Below are 12756 nucleotides of genomic sequence, written 5' to 3' on the forward strand. Positions count from 1 at the left end.
AGAATTGGATTTTGTCCTAGTTTTCCAAACAATTTCTGACTAACTTTTTCTCTTATTGTCACATACCATTTCCTACGAATTAAGAAAAATCAATGTCAGTCATTTGCGCCACTTGGTAGAAGCTACACGATGCCATTCACAGGGCTGGGATATAACAGCCACACCAGTCTAGGTTGAAAGACCAGTGGGGGTATTTCCAAAGTTATCACGGGCATGCAACAAACTCCCCAGCTTCAATTACCTCATCTCAAATGTGAGGCCAATAAAACTACCAAGCAAAGTGCGTGATGATTATGGCCGACATCTGTTTACTATGTAAGTGCCCGTAAGAGCTGCCGCTGAATGGGGAATGAGTATGATCAACGAGGCCAAGTCAACCTGGTCACACGCGCCCTGCCTTCCTGCGTTGGTGCAGGACCAGAGTTTGTTTAGCTGAGATGAATGCCCCCAGAGCAGCCCCGAAGGGAAAGTTCCCAGCTCTGCGTGGCGAGGCGTGTTCCTTTCCTTCTCAGAGCTGATCACACTTTGCAGTCGTCTGTTTTTACATTTATCCCCTTAGTTCCTGCCTACCCTCCGGAGTTTTGCAAAGCAGCACAGGTCCAGGTTTGTGTTGCTGCCTACTGGATATACTGGGCTGGGAGACAGGCGACCCCACGTCTGGCTCTGGGGCTGAACGGAGAGGGCAGAAGGCCCAGGGGCCCATGCTGAACCGAGGCCCCAGCACCCAAAATTATGGTCTGACTTTGGGCAAGTTACACAGTCTTCTTTACCCTGAGATTCCTCATCTGTCCATGAAAATATCTGCCCATGGCATATACAGTTTCAAGGATTAAAGGAAATCACCAAATTCACAACCTATTCAAGGGTCTACCAGTGCATCCTCAACAGGCACATGCTACCTTTACGACTGTGACACACGCTAAGCGGGGCGGACAGACACAGTGAACACTGCTAAGTGCCTGTTTGTTAAGTGTTTCATGAGTGTTATAATACTGTTTACAACTTACAACAAACCCAGGAAGAAACGAATATTATAATGCACATTTCACAGATTCACCAACAAATTAAGGGAGGTTACACTCTAGTCCAAGGCCCTTTGGTGAGGAAATGGCGATTTAAACCTGTATCTGAGCCCAGGCCTGGGCTACATCTCTCTCCAATCCACCTGTCCAATACACAAGTTTGCACAGGCCAGCTCTTAAATGCAATGTGTGCCACCATTTGTCAATGTTTGTTAATTACCATAAACTGCTCTCAGAAACCGCTACAGAAAAGACAGGTGGACCCACATCCCTGCCAACAAAGTAGAGGAATTCTGCCTTGCCTTCTCCTGTAATGTGCAGAAACCATTCCCTACATCACCAAATTCAAATGTATGCTTCATCCGTGTTTATGTTTGCACACGGAATATTAAAGTAGAAGGTACCTGCAGTAATTCTATCTCGGTTCCTTTCCAAGTTTCCAGATTATCCACAATCAGTCTGTGAATGAAAATACTACAATGTGAATGAAAATACTGCAACCATGTCAGTAAACAAATAATGCTGAAACCAAGTCATCAGCGGCTGCCGCCATCCCCCAGCGAGGACAGGCCTGAAGACCAGCCTCTACAGCCACTCACAACAGTGCCCTCTGAACAGAATGAGAATAAGAAAAGACAGGATACTTGCCCTAGATAGCTAGGTGCTTGTCTAAAGAATGAATCCAGTGAGCCCAAATGATACATAGAAAATCACTAAACTCTTTAACTTGACATACCTGGCTTTCTTTAGATAACAAACAATGTTTTATTGTTCCAACTACCTGGTCTTTGTTGTAAAGCTCCTATATATCGTAGCTCCTCCTCAACCTCTTGGGAGCAGTCCCTCAGAGCGATCTCTGAGGCTGTCATCCCGGCTTGAGTCCTCCCACCAAATAAACATAACTCTTAACTTTTAGGCTGCACATGTATTTCAGTCAAGAGTTTTGGACACCATGAAGGGACCCAGAGCAGACTTTCTCCACCTGAACTCTCCGAGTAACCGGAGCCTTGGTACCAGCAGTGGCCCTTTGTGCCCATCCACCTCCTCGGGGAGTCCAGATGAATTTGGGTGAGTCTATCTTGGTTCTCAGATCTCCCATATTGGGTGATAATCCTGAGTTTTATTTGGCGGTGTATCCAGGTACCTGGCCCTCCAGTTGAAAGATACTGGGGGGGAATAACCCACCAAGTGGAGACATACTGTGTGGGGCCTGGTTGAAAGATAACGGGAAACACCCATCTTTAGGAGACGTCCAAGGTGGGGCTGGTTGAAAGATACCAGGAAAATACCCAGTGGAGACATCCAGAGTGGGTCCATGTTGAAAGACACTGGGGTTAAGACTGAGTGGTTAGGTAAGAGGCTGGTCTAATGTTTTCCTCAATTTGGTTACCTCCATTGAATTTTTCAGAATAAAAGTAAAACTCTTATGAGGAACCTTTCAACTCCAAAAATGGGACCCTCTTCCTGGCTGGTAACAGTTTTCTCGGATGACTGAGAAACTTGCAGGAGTGGTATAGGCAAAGACTTCATGCCACAGATTTGTCCCTGCGGGAAAACCTACTAGCAATTTTATTCTGACAACCCTACCTTAGAATGGGGAATAGAACTTTCAAAAAAAAAAAAAAAAAGGAAGAAAGAAAAGGAAAGAAAGAAAAAGAAATGACAGATTGCCAGCCTCCAACTAATACCCCAGCCAGGTTTATATACATGCAAAACTTACAAATTTAATTGGGAATTAAAAAAATTTCACTCTTAAAGTAACTAACCAGGCCTGATAAAAACATTTTTTGGAATTCTGGACTTATAAAAACCAAAACCCTTTTAGGGGGAACTTGGATTTCTCTTCCTGTGTCCTTGAAATATAAACGTTTTATCTTTCGCTGGGTGTTTTATGTGTGTGTATGTATGTATACATGTGTTTCCTTTTTGTTTTTAATGGAAAATTTGGACTCTGCCATGCAAAAGGTACAAGTATTGTGTACATATGTTGGCCACACAAATGAATTGGGATTCTCAACAATCCTTTGTACCAATTTTCAGGCATTTTGCCGTCTTAACCTTTGTTGCATCCGTCTGGACCATGAATTGCTTTACCTTTTGGAGAGTAAACTTTTGAATTTTATTTAGGCAGCACCCCTACTCTCATTTGGAAAAGCCTCTTCATCTTATTCGTTTAAAATCACTATATATATATAAATTGATGGCCATCTAATGGATCCCTTAATTTGGAAATTCTTTTAAATTGGTGAGAGTTGAAAGAGCTCTCATTATAAACAGCGGTTTTATTGGTACCTATTAAAATCAAGTTTAAAGGTAGAAAATATATCTAATGGTTAATCTAAGAACTTATTTTAAAAAAAACTGGTTTAAAAAGCTACATTTATGTTTTTCCTTTCCCATTAATGGTTTTAGAGATGTTAATAAAATCTTAGAATAATTAATGTTAATTAAGTTGAGTAACTGGAAAAAAGAATGTAAAAATGTCGAAAGATTTTTTTCTTAACGGAAAAAAAAAAAAAAAAGATAAGGGGCTTATCCAAAATGGGTAAATTTTTTTGATGGTTATTTTGAATGAGATAAATAAAATGGAAATTTTTTTATTTAGAGACAAGGTTTTAATACTACACTACGTAAAGTTAAAAAAAAAAGTGGCCAAAGAGATCACCTACTGCCCCCCAAAATTAAAGTTCAAACAAGTCCGTTTTATTTACCCCAGTTTAAAATGTATGTATTTATAGGGATAGATACATATAATATATTTAGACTGTGATATTTGATCAATGACTGGGGCAACAGACCAATTAATCAAATTAAAAGTTGAGAAGGGCCTAAGTTCTTTGGCTCAAACTTGGGGATCCCAGAGACTTTTCTATAAAATTAGATACAGTGAAAAAAAAAAAGAAAGAAAAGAAAAAAAGAAAAAGGCTTCTGGCATTCCTTCCAGAAATAAAAATTATTGATTAAACCTAATAAATATTAAAATTAAAGGTATAAGGGTTACTAAAATTGAGATAAAAGTTTGTAAAATTGGTATGTTTAAATGGGCTTTATATAAACTTTTTGCTTAATTATATTGTGGGATAGATATGTTTCAATGTAGAATCGCTTCCTCTTCTTGGTATTACAAGGCTGGGCACATTTCTGTCTCTCAGAAAATATTAATTGAACAAAATAAAGGAAACCAATAGAGTTACATGAGCCGTCCAATATAATGTAAAACTAAAAACTAATATTCAGTGGCTAATAGAAAAATATAATAAGAGGTTTACCCTGGGTTTAACTTATAACTCAAGGAAAAGAGACCTTACTAAATGCCTTATGCAAGCTTTGGAAGACAAGATAAATTGAACCTTAAAGTTTTAAAACATGGAATTCTTTGTTTACAGCTCTTCTCACTGATACAAAAAAGCCAAATAAGGAGATACAATTGGGCCTGCGTGACAGAGCAGTTCTCTGGGGAACTGGAAGTGTCTGTCATTGTCTTGCAGATCAGAAATGTATATACAGCAAACAGTGACCTAGAACTGAGCCTAATTAGCTCAATGAGAGAAAACTTAAGGCCAAAGAAATTTTTGGCATTTTAGAACCCAGAACTCTGATGAGTCCGTCAGACTTTGTCAAGAAATCTTAAATGTCTTTTTCATAAATAGTAAGCCTTAGTGATTTGAGCAAGCAAATTCAGCTTACTCCAACTATTATTATACCTATCTTATAAGTAAGCTATGTGAAAGTGAAGCTATGAGATCTCTAGCTTTGGTCTGTTTATAAGCCTGAGTACACATTATAGATGTGAGATACTTCTACTGCTAAAAAAATAAAAACAAAGTCAAAGAGCTCTGCTTAATTGACGTAAAAAGTAATACCTTACAAATTAAGTATTTTTAAAATAAAAACTGACTAAGTTGACCTTCAGGTTCACGTGAACTGGAAAATATTCAATATTAAGATAACACTTGGTATTGTTTAGTTTATGTATGTTCTAATTAATATAGACATCTTTAAAGTCATCAATATTAAGTATAATATCTTTACTGTACCTAGGTTTAATGAAAGTCAAATAAGATCCTGTTATATCTGTTACAGATTTGTTAAAAAAATAATAGTAATGTGGTGTGATAAAATTTGAAGTAAATTAAATGCAAATGAGAAGAGAATTTTGGGTAAATTTTTTTAAATATATATTTAAAATGTATGCTTAAGATAATCACTAAATGTTTGGTATCTAAATTCTAGAGTTGTGGTAAATTAAGTTAAGTGATAGGATTTTATTTAATAGCTGTACCATTTTCAGATAAAATAAGATTGAAATATGAATTACTTAACATATGACTTCCTCTTACAGAGAAACTAAAGGTGTTTAGAAATATTAATAAATGCTTGGTGCCACTCTGAAATAGTCTCTATTATTAAGGGAAAGATCTCAGTATCCTAGGAAGGTAAGATAAATGTGTAAAGGAAGATATAAGGAATGGAATTATATTTTGTTAATGAAAAATAGTGACTTTGTCCTGAATCTGGTTACTTCTGAATGGAAGAAAAAATAAGGGACACACATATAAGAGTATAGAAAGCTGGGGAAGGATTGTGGAAGAGGAACCCTGAGGAAAGAGTTTTGTACGTGGTCAGAATTGGCTAAGTTTAGAATCAATTTGGTCAAAGTAAATGAATCTTAGAAGTAAGCTGGTACAAGACTAGATTTGGTTTTCTCTCTGTTAAGGGGACAAAATTTTCTTAAAATATTAATCCACCTTCAGTAACAAATTGTAAAGCTTCTTATGCGACTTAAGTGATCTGTTGTGCCTTTACCTTTGAAATATTTTCTTGTTAATTAGTAAGTACTACTTTACAGTGATCTATACGTTTATCTGACCAAGTGTTTTGAAAACTTTTAACAAGCTCCCCAAATATCAATTTCTCATTAAAATTCTTTTAGTCTCCAGTTAACTATGGGATGCTACAAAGGGTCCCTGAAACATCTCAAAGAGAGATTTTAAAGTAGTAAGTTTCATTTGGCATGTTAACTAACATGGGAAGTATTGTCAAATGAATAGTAAATCTTCTTAGGTTATATTGTATGAGAAAATATTATTAATATAGATATTCTAGAAATTATATGGACTCCCTAACATTCTGGTATATCTGAAATGTTACCAGTCATAATTCTGGTTATTGTGACCAGGTTTCTTTATAGATTACAGTGTAATATTGTTTAACCATGCTGTTAATTCTGTTGTCATTTATAGGCAGGTAATTGTTTTCTTCTGATGATTTTGCAAAATACTCTCTCTTCAAGGAGATTTACTGATTTCTAATAAATTTCAAACTATAGCACTGAAATAAACTGGGTAAGAAATTTTAAAGGTCTAATGAAAACTCTGATTAAAAGAATTAGTTACGTGGGACTGAGTAAACTGATGAATATGGTTAAAATTTTTGATTTTGTCTGAAATACTACTGGCTTTTAACCTGTTTACCAGACATAAAGAAACTCTTCTCCTTAAACTAGTTATGATTCACATCAATTTGATAAATTATACCTATGTAAGCAGACTTAGAACAGTTATCTTTTCTCTCTATCTGATCTCTCAAGAGACTAAAATCTTTAAGGTCCCCAGTGGCTCTATGAGATAAATTAGGAAGATCGTCTCCTAACAGGTATAGGAACCTCAAGGTATTTTAAGGACTTCAAAAAGAAAAGAATTTACCTAAATCTGTTAGGCAGAAATCTATGACAAGCCCTTGACGGGGCTTTCCTGGCCTTAGCAAACCTTATTAACATTCTAGCTTAAAAGTCCTTATTAAAAGTTCCAACACAGCCAATTTAAAAGAGCCTATATGATCAAATAATCAGACTTAACTTGTAAACAAATTCACCTTGATTTGACTATATTTGATAAAAATGAGGGAACTTTAGAGAGAAAAAGATTATATTTTAGTAGATATTAAATTCTCGTTTTGTTAATTGAGGTCTATATTTAGTAAGACACTTCCCAGATCATTCCTTGCTGTCATGTTACATTGCTGCAAAGTTTAATTGAATTATTAAAAGGACACTGTATGTTTCTTTCTGAAGCTTAGTAATATATCCTTGGGTAAAGATCCAATGCCCCATGACATGCGGCCAGGGGATTATACATACTGGAACAGGCATGACTTAAAAAACTGTCTCCAACATGAATGGAAGGACTCTATCAGGTACTCTTAACTAGACCATACACAGCAAAGCTGAAGGAAACTGACTTTCAGATTCATTTCCAATCAGAAAGAGCCCCTGCAGTGCACTGGCCTATAGAGCACTGCTCACCTTAAAACAAGGCCCAAATGGAGAAAAAGCTACCAGGCCAGGATGAGAAGACGACGACATGAGGTAGACAGCTGACCCAAGACACCAGACCAGGCCTGTATACCAATTACTTTGATAATTTCTCCTACCTTTGATTATGAACTACTCCAATTGTTAAGTTTATGGTAAATTACCTATGTCTAGTACTTCTGTGTTACCTTGGTGGGTTTCCCTACTCCAAGGCTCTAACTAGATAGCCCTCAGAAACGTTATTCTAAAAAGGAAATTATAGTTCTGTTTAGGCCACTGTTGATCTTACAAGGTGGGAGACCTCACCTGGCCAATTAATACCTGCTCGAAGCCTGACCATAAATACGAACTTTCTCGTAAGATCACTCAAACTCAGTCAGAAACACAAGAAAAATTTTAACCCCAAAATATAACTTCTTGACTATTAAATTCTTAATCGTGACTTTATTAACGTTACTAGCTCTATTACTTATATCCTGTCTATTTTATAAGATTGTTTTCTCTTACATTTCCAAAGTGTAGCTAGGCCTACAACAAGATTGATGATGGCAAATCATATTGAAGAAATACATAAAATTTATAACCCTGCATAAAATAATTATAGCAGTGTGATTCTAGGTATGGGAATGAGCAACGAAGGGTAAACATTTCCTGGATCATAACAGACTAGTAAGACAGGCCATCCAGAGAACTTTTAGTATCAACAGGGCCTGATAAAAACACCTAACACCTTGAATGGCAGGTCAGAAGTTTCTTCAACCTGAACTAGGAATGAAACTTCATAGCACCCTGGGACAAAATTGGTCATGAAATGTCTCTCAAATTATTGGTCGAATTTAGGACCAAGGGGGAGCACTGTGAATGAAAATACTACAATGTGAATGAAAATACAGCAACCATGTCACTAAACAAAGAATGCTGAAACCAAGTCATCAGCAGCTGCCACCATCTCCCAGGGAGGACAGGCCTATAGCCCAGCCTAGGCAGCCACTCAGAATGGTGCCCTCCGAGGGGACTCAGAGAAAGAAAGGACAGAATACTGGCCCTAGATAACTAGGTGCTTGTAAAAGGAATGAATTCAATGAGCCAAAATGTTTACTTCCTCCCATACAAAGAAAATCACTAAATTCTTGAACTTGAGATGCCTGGATTTCTTTAGATAACAAGCAATCTTTTATTCTTCCAACTCCCTGGTCTTTGTTGTAAAGTTCCTATATAATCCTAGCTCCTCCCCTACTTCTTGGGAGCAGTCCCTCAGACAGATTTGAAGGCTGTCATCCCGCCTCGAGTCCTCCCGCCAAATAAAGCATAACTCTAAACTTTCAGGCTACACATTTCTTTCAGTCGACAAGTTCCAGAATAGACACAACTCATCAATTCTGTAATGGAACACACTGGATCAGGAACCAAAAGCATGTTCTAGTCCAGAAAAACTATGGGACCCTCTTTCTTCCTGTCATTATACAATCCCACCAGAACTCATTAATTTGCTGTCTGCTCATCTGGCAACCAAACTCAGAGTAGAGTCAACTCAGCAGAGTGCCGTGCTGGGGAGAACACCCCGCAGCAGCATGGCTAGCTGCCTGCCCCCCGCACGCTCTGCTGACGCCTAGTGTCCTCCGTGGAGACCAGGCCAACAGAGCTATTCCCAACAGCTGCAAAGTCCCACACATTAAATAAAAGCGTTTTATTTTATACGATATGTTACGTATATAACCATCTCTGAAGACAGCTTTGCAAGAAGCCCAAATCTTCAACATTAATCTGCAAAGGCAAATGCTGCCCCCAGGGGAAAACAAGTCTTAAAACGATGCTAAGGCCTCCAAAGTCCTCTCCAGGACCATCAATCAAACTGCCTGCAAGCCTGCAGCTGCAGGCGTCTACATGTCTCTTTTTAAAGCAACCCCTTCCTACCTTCGTGTGCTACAATGTCCCTCTACGCCCTCCCATCTGAGGGTAAGAGCAGCCAATGCAGAACCTTGCAGGGAAGCACTGACAAGCCTGGACAAAGAGGATCAGAGCTAAACTAAGCCTTCTGATGACACGAGCTTGTCACTGTGTCATTTTACAGATGAAGATATATAGAGAGAGGTGGGGTGATCTTGCTCAAAGTCACACAGCTAATAAGTGGCAAAGTCTGTAACCCAGCCACAACCTCCGGTGTGACGCCCCTGCTGGGACGCCCACAGGGTTCTCTCGTGCCTGCCGGACCAGTCCTTTACTGTCACTCATAACCCACCACAGGGTCTGACACTAGCCTGCATTTTCAGACTCTTCACCCTCTAGTTTCTCAGAAACAAGGCTGCTCGGGACACTGTGTGACTTCCAGCTCCCCAAACCCTCCATGCTCAGGGTGGTCTTGCCTGTGCATCCAGCACCCTGCTCAGAGGCTCTTCCTCCCCTGCAGGAGGATGTTTCCACTCTCCACAGGGACACCCCCACAGGGAAGCCCTCTTTTCGCCCTCAGCATGGCAGGTGTCCCAGGCCACATCCCGAGCTGCCCCATTAGGACTGCTGGTGCCCAGATTTGCTAGTCAGACCAGCAGCCTCAGAGCCAGGGTTTATGCCTGGGTCACCCTGCAAACCTACTGCCCGCCATACAGCCCCCAGCCAGCAGGTCACCTGGAAGTCACAGCAAGTGCCCCACCCAATCCCGAAGTCTCTTCATTTGCCAGCACCGCTGATGACTGGTCTCCAACCTTTGGTCAGTTTTGCACAAAACAGCAGCTTCCACTGTGAAGCAGGGGGTTTTCTCTTCTGCTCACCATCCTTATTGGACAAGTCAAGGGAAACCAAAAGGCCTTTTCTCAACCCTTTTCTGATGACACCCTCCCACCTACAATATTCACATGCTCAAGAGCTTTGGGTCCACGTGGTTTTGTTTCCCATACGCTAAGTGGCTCAAAACACTGCGGGATCCTTTCTCTTTTGAGAGTATTTGTTTGTACTGAGTTTATCGGCTTTAATCACTTTTTGTGTCTCCCTTCAGTGTCCCTAGCAGTTGCCACTTCTTACTCCCTTCAGCAGCCTCCCTCCCAACATCTAGTCTAGGAAATCAGCTGTGATGAGTGACCCGGGGGCAGTCACAGAAGATGGAACTAAGGCACAGAGAGGCGACATAATTTGCCTGAGAAGATCAGCTTCAAGCCCCAACACTGTGTGTCACGTCCCTCTGTTTAACACTTATGCTAAACTAGTTAACTTTTCATAGATTATGGTTGTAAACAGATGAGGTATCAAAATACATACAAGGACACACATCAACTCTATGATGTTCATTAACTCCACTATTTTGTTTCTATTTATTTTATTTCTGTTAAAAAAAAATTAGGAACCTCTGCAGTCAATATAGCAAAATGTTAATGAGTTTTAAATCCAGAATGTAGAGGCGTAAGTGTATCATTAATCATGATTATTTGTATGCTCACAAAATGATTTGACAGTCTCTCTCCCCTCCCGCTACTCGCTACTGGCTCTCACCTGAGCTCCCAGACCACACATCAAACAGCCTTTCACTTTACACACAGCTGAACTCATCAGTTTTCCCCCAGAGCTCCCTCTGCAGCTTTCCCTCCTCAGAGCACAGCAGGACCATCACTTACCTCATTAATCCACCCGGAAACCTGGGCCTAACTCCATCCTACCTTCACAGACATCATTCATCCTTTCCTTTTTACCATCTAAACATGCCTGAAGTCTGTTCGTTTTTTCCCAGTGACTGTCCACTGACTGTCCCACCGCTCAGGTGGAAGCCACCAACACTGCACACCTGGACTCACGAGTCTCCCAAGTGGCCCCACAGCCGCTCTCCCATACTAGACACAAATGGGATATTGTCACTCCCGTGCTTTTATGACTCTTTTCAAACCTACTGTTCTTAGAAGAAACTCCAAGTTTTTCACCTGGTGAAGGTGTTTGCCATGAAACTTTGAGCTCAGGAACGGCAGGACCACCCTCATTCTTGGCCCTCCCCTTTCCCCAAGGCCCAGCCCTCTCCCCCTCAGCCCCACCCTCTGGCACTGCGCTGGCTCAGGAGAACCTGCTGAGCTACACCAGCCTGTATTCTAACCCTGGTCTTGAGTTCTTAGCAAACTGCTTCACTTATCCATACAAATCCAAGGTAGATTAGAAAGATTTTAGATGTTGAGCTAGACTATTGATTTGGGGATTTTGCACTAGCAACCTGCAAGTACATGTTCTAATGATTCTGTCTTCTTAAAACCACACCCAGGTTTTAGTAGTATTTGTGGAATGTCTTCGGAGTAAAAGGGACTGTACTTTAACAGACTATATGTTTTATAACATGAACAACACGGACAGGGTCACAAATGGAATCGCCTCACAAGTGACAGAAGACAGGTGAGAGGCACAAAGCAACAGGTCTCAAAGATGGTAAGAGCAAAGTTGTTTCGCCAACCCCCCAAAAATTCCTGAAAGAACCAAAAATTCTGAATTTTGAAAGTAAAAGGCTATCATATATAGAAATAAAATAAATGATCCTCTTCATCAGTGTTTCAAGATCTGACTCCAGATATTTTAGCAGGCCATACTGAATCCTAGCACAGTAAAATCAGATGGACTAGTGGTGAGTGAGTTCCAGGAAAACGGCAGTAATTCCTCCACTTGTGTAAAGACATACACTCACCTGCCGAAGGTGAATGTAGAACGCATTCTGGAAAAATTTGGAAGCTTCCAGTGTCCGCTTCTGATTGGCAAGGACACCGACAGCTTGGGAGCATGCTTCTAACTCAGTCACCGGCATTCTTACACTGCAGGGGGAAAAGGAGGCCCTCAGTCGAGAGCAGAGATATTCCTGTCGTGTCTCCCAGGCCGCGCCTCGGGGACTCAGTGCCCTGCAGCAGCCCGGCCCCAGGCGAGGACAGACACGCAGCGTGGCCCACCCAAGCAGGAGGGGCACTGTGCTTGAGAAATCCCATCCCCGATGGGGGCAAGAGGGGCTGGTGGGGTTGAGTGAACGTATAAATGCCCACAGAAATATGCCTGCATTTATTCAAGTGATACAAGCAACAGTAGCAGGCTATTTAACAAAATTTCAATTTTCAGTGGAAATTTTGCCATTCCTTTCCACTTGTCCCCTGCACTCTGAGACAGGCTTAGGCTTTCTCACACCTGCAACTCTGAAGCAATAGTTGTGAAGTCATTCTACCTTGCTGCAAGTGTCCTCGCTCCCCGTGTCACTGTGTCTGTCCTCTCTTAACACAGTCTGATATCTTCCTGGATCTCTACCTGAGTTCCTTTCTCCTCCTCCTCAGATCCTGAGATAAAAGACAAGTGAAGACACATGACCAGAAAAGGCACTGTGGACTTGACCGAAATCCACAGTGACCCCCTAGGTGAGTGCTGCCCACCCCTTACCTTCGATTCTCAAGTTTCTGCCCAGGGTGACATCCAGCCCAGAGA

At 40.7% G+C, this 12756-nt stretch overlaps 1 protein-coding gene across 3 annotated transcripts in view; it reads right to left on the reverse strand.

The window, feature by feature from the left end:
- LOC135318885 (uncharacterized) overlaps window positions 1–12756 on the reverse strand; it is a 174427-nt gene that overhangs the window by 122662 nt on the left and 39009 nt on the right. For 2 of the 3 annotated variants that reach the window (XR_010377284.1, XM_064477376.1), the window contains 2 exons: window positions 12503–12611; window positions 11981–12104 (listed from right to left, as the gene is read on the reverse strand). The exons of the other annotated variant lie outside the window; for it this stretch is intronic. The gene's annotated coding sequence lies outside the window, so the exon portion shown is untranslated. The remainder of the gene's footprint in view (window positions 1–11980; window positions 12105–12502; window positions 12612–12756) is intronic. 3 annotated transcript variants of the gene reach the window in all.

Source organism: Camelus dromedarius, chromosome 22 (assembly GCF_036321535.1).
Source record: "Camelus dromedarius isolate mCamDro1 chromosome 22, mCamDro1.pat, whole genome shotgun sequence".
NCBI classification, from domain to species: Eukaryota; Metazoa; Chordata; class Mammalia; order Artiodactyla; family Camelidae; genus Camelus; species Camelus dromedarius.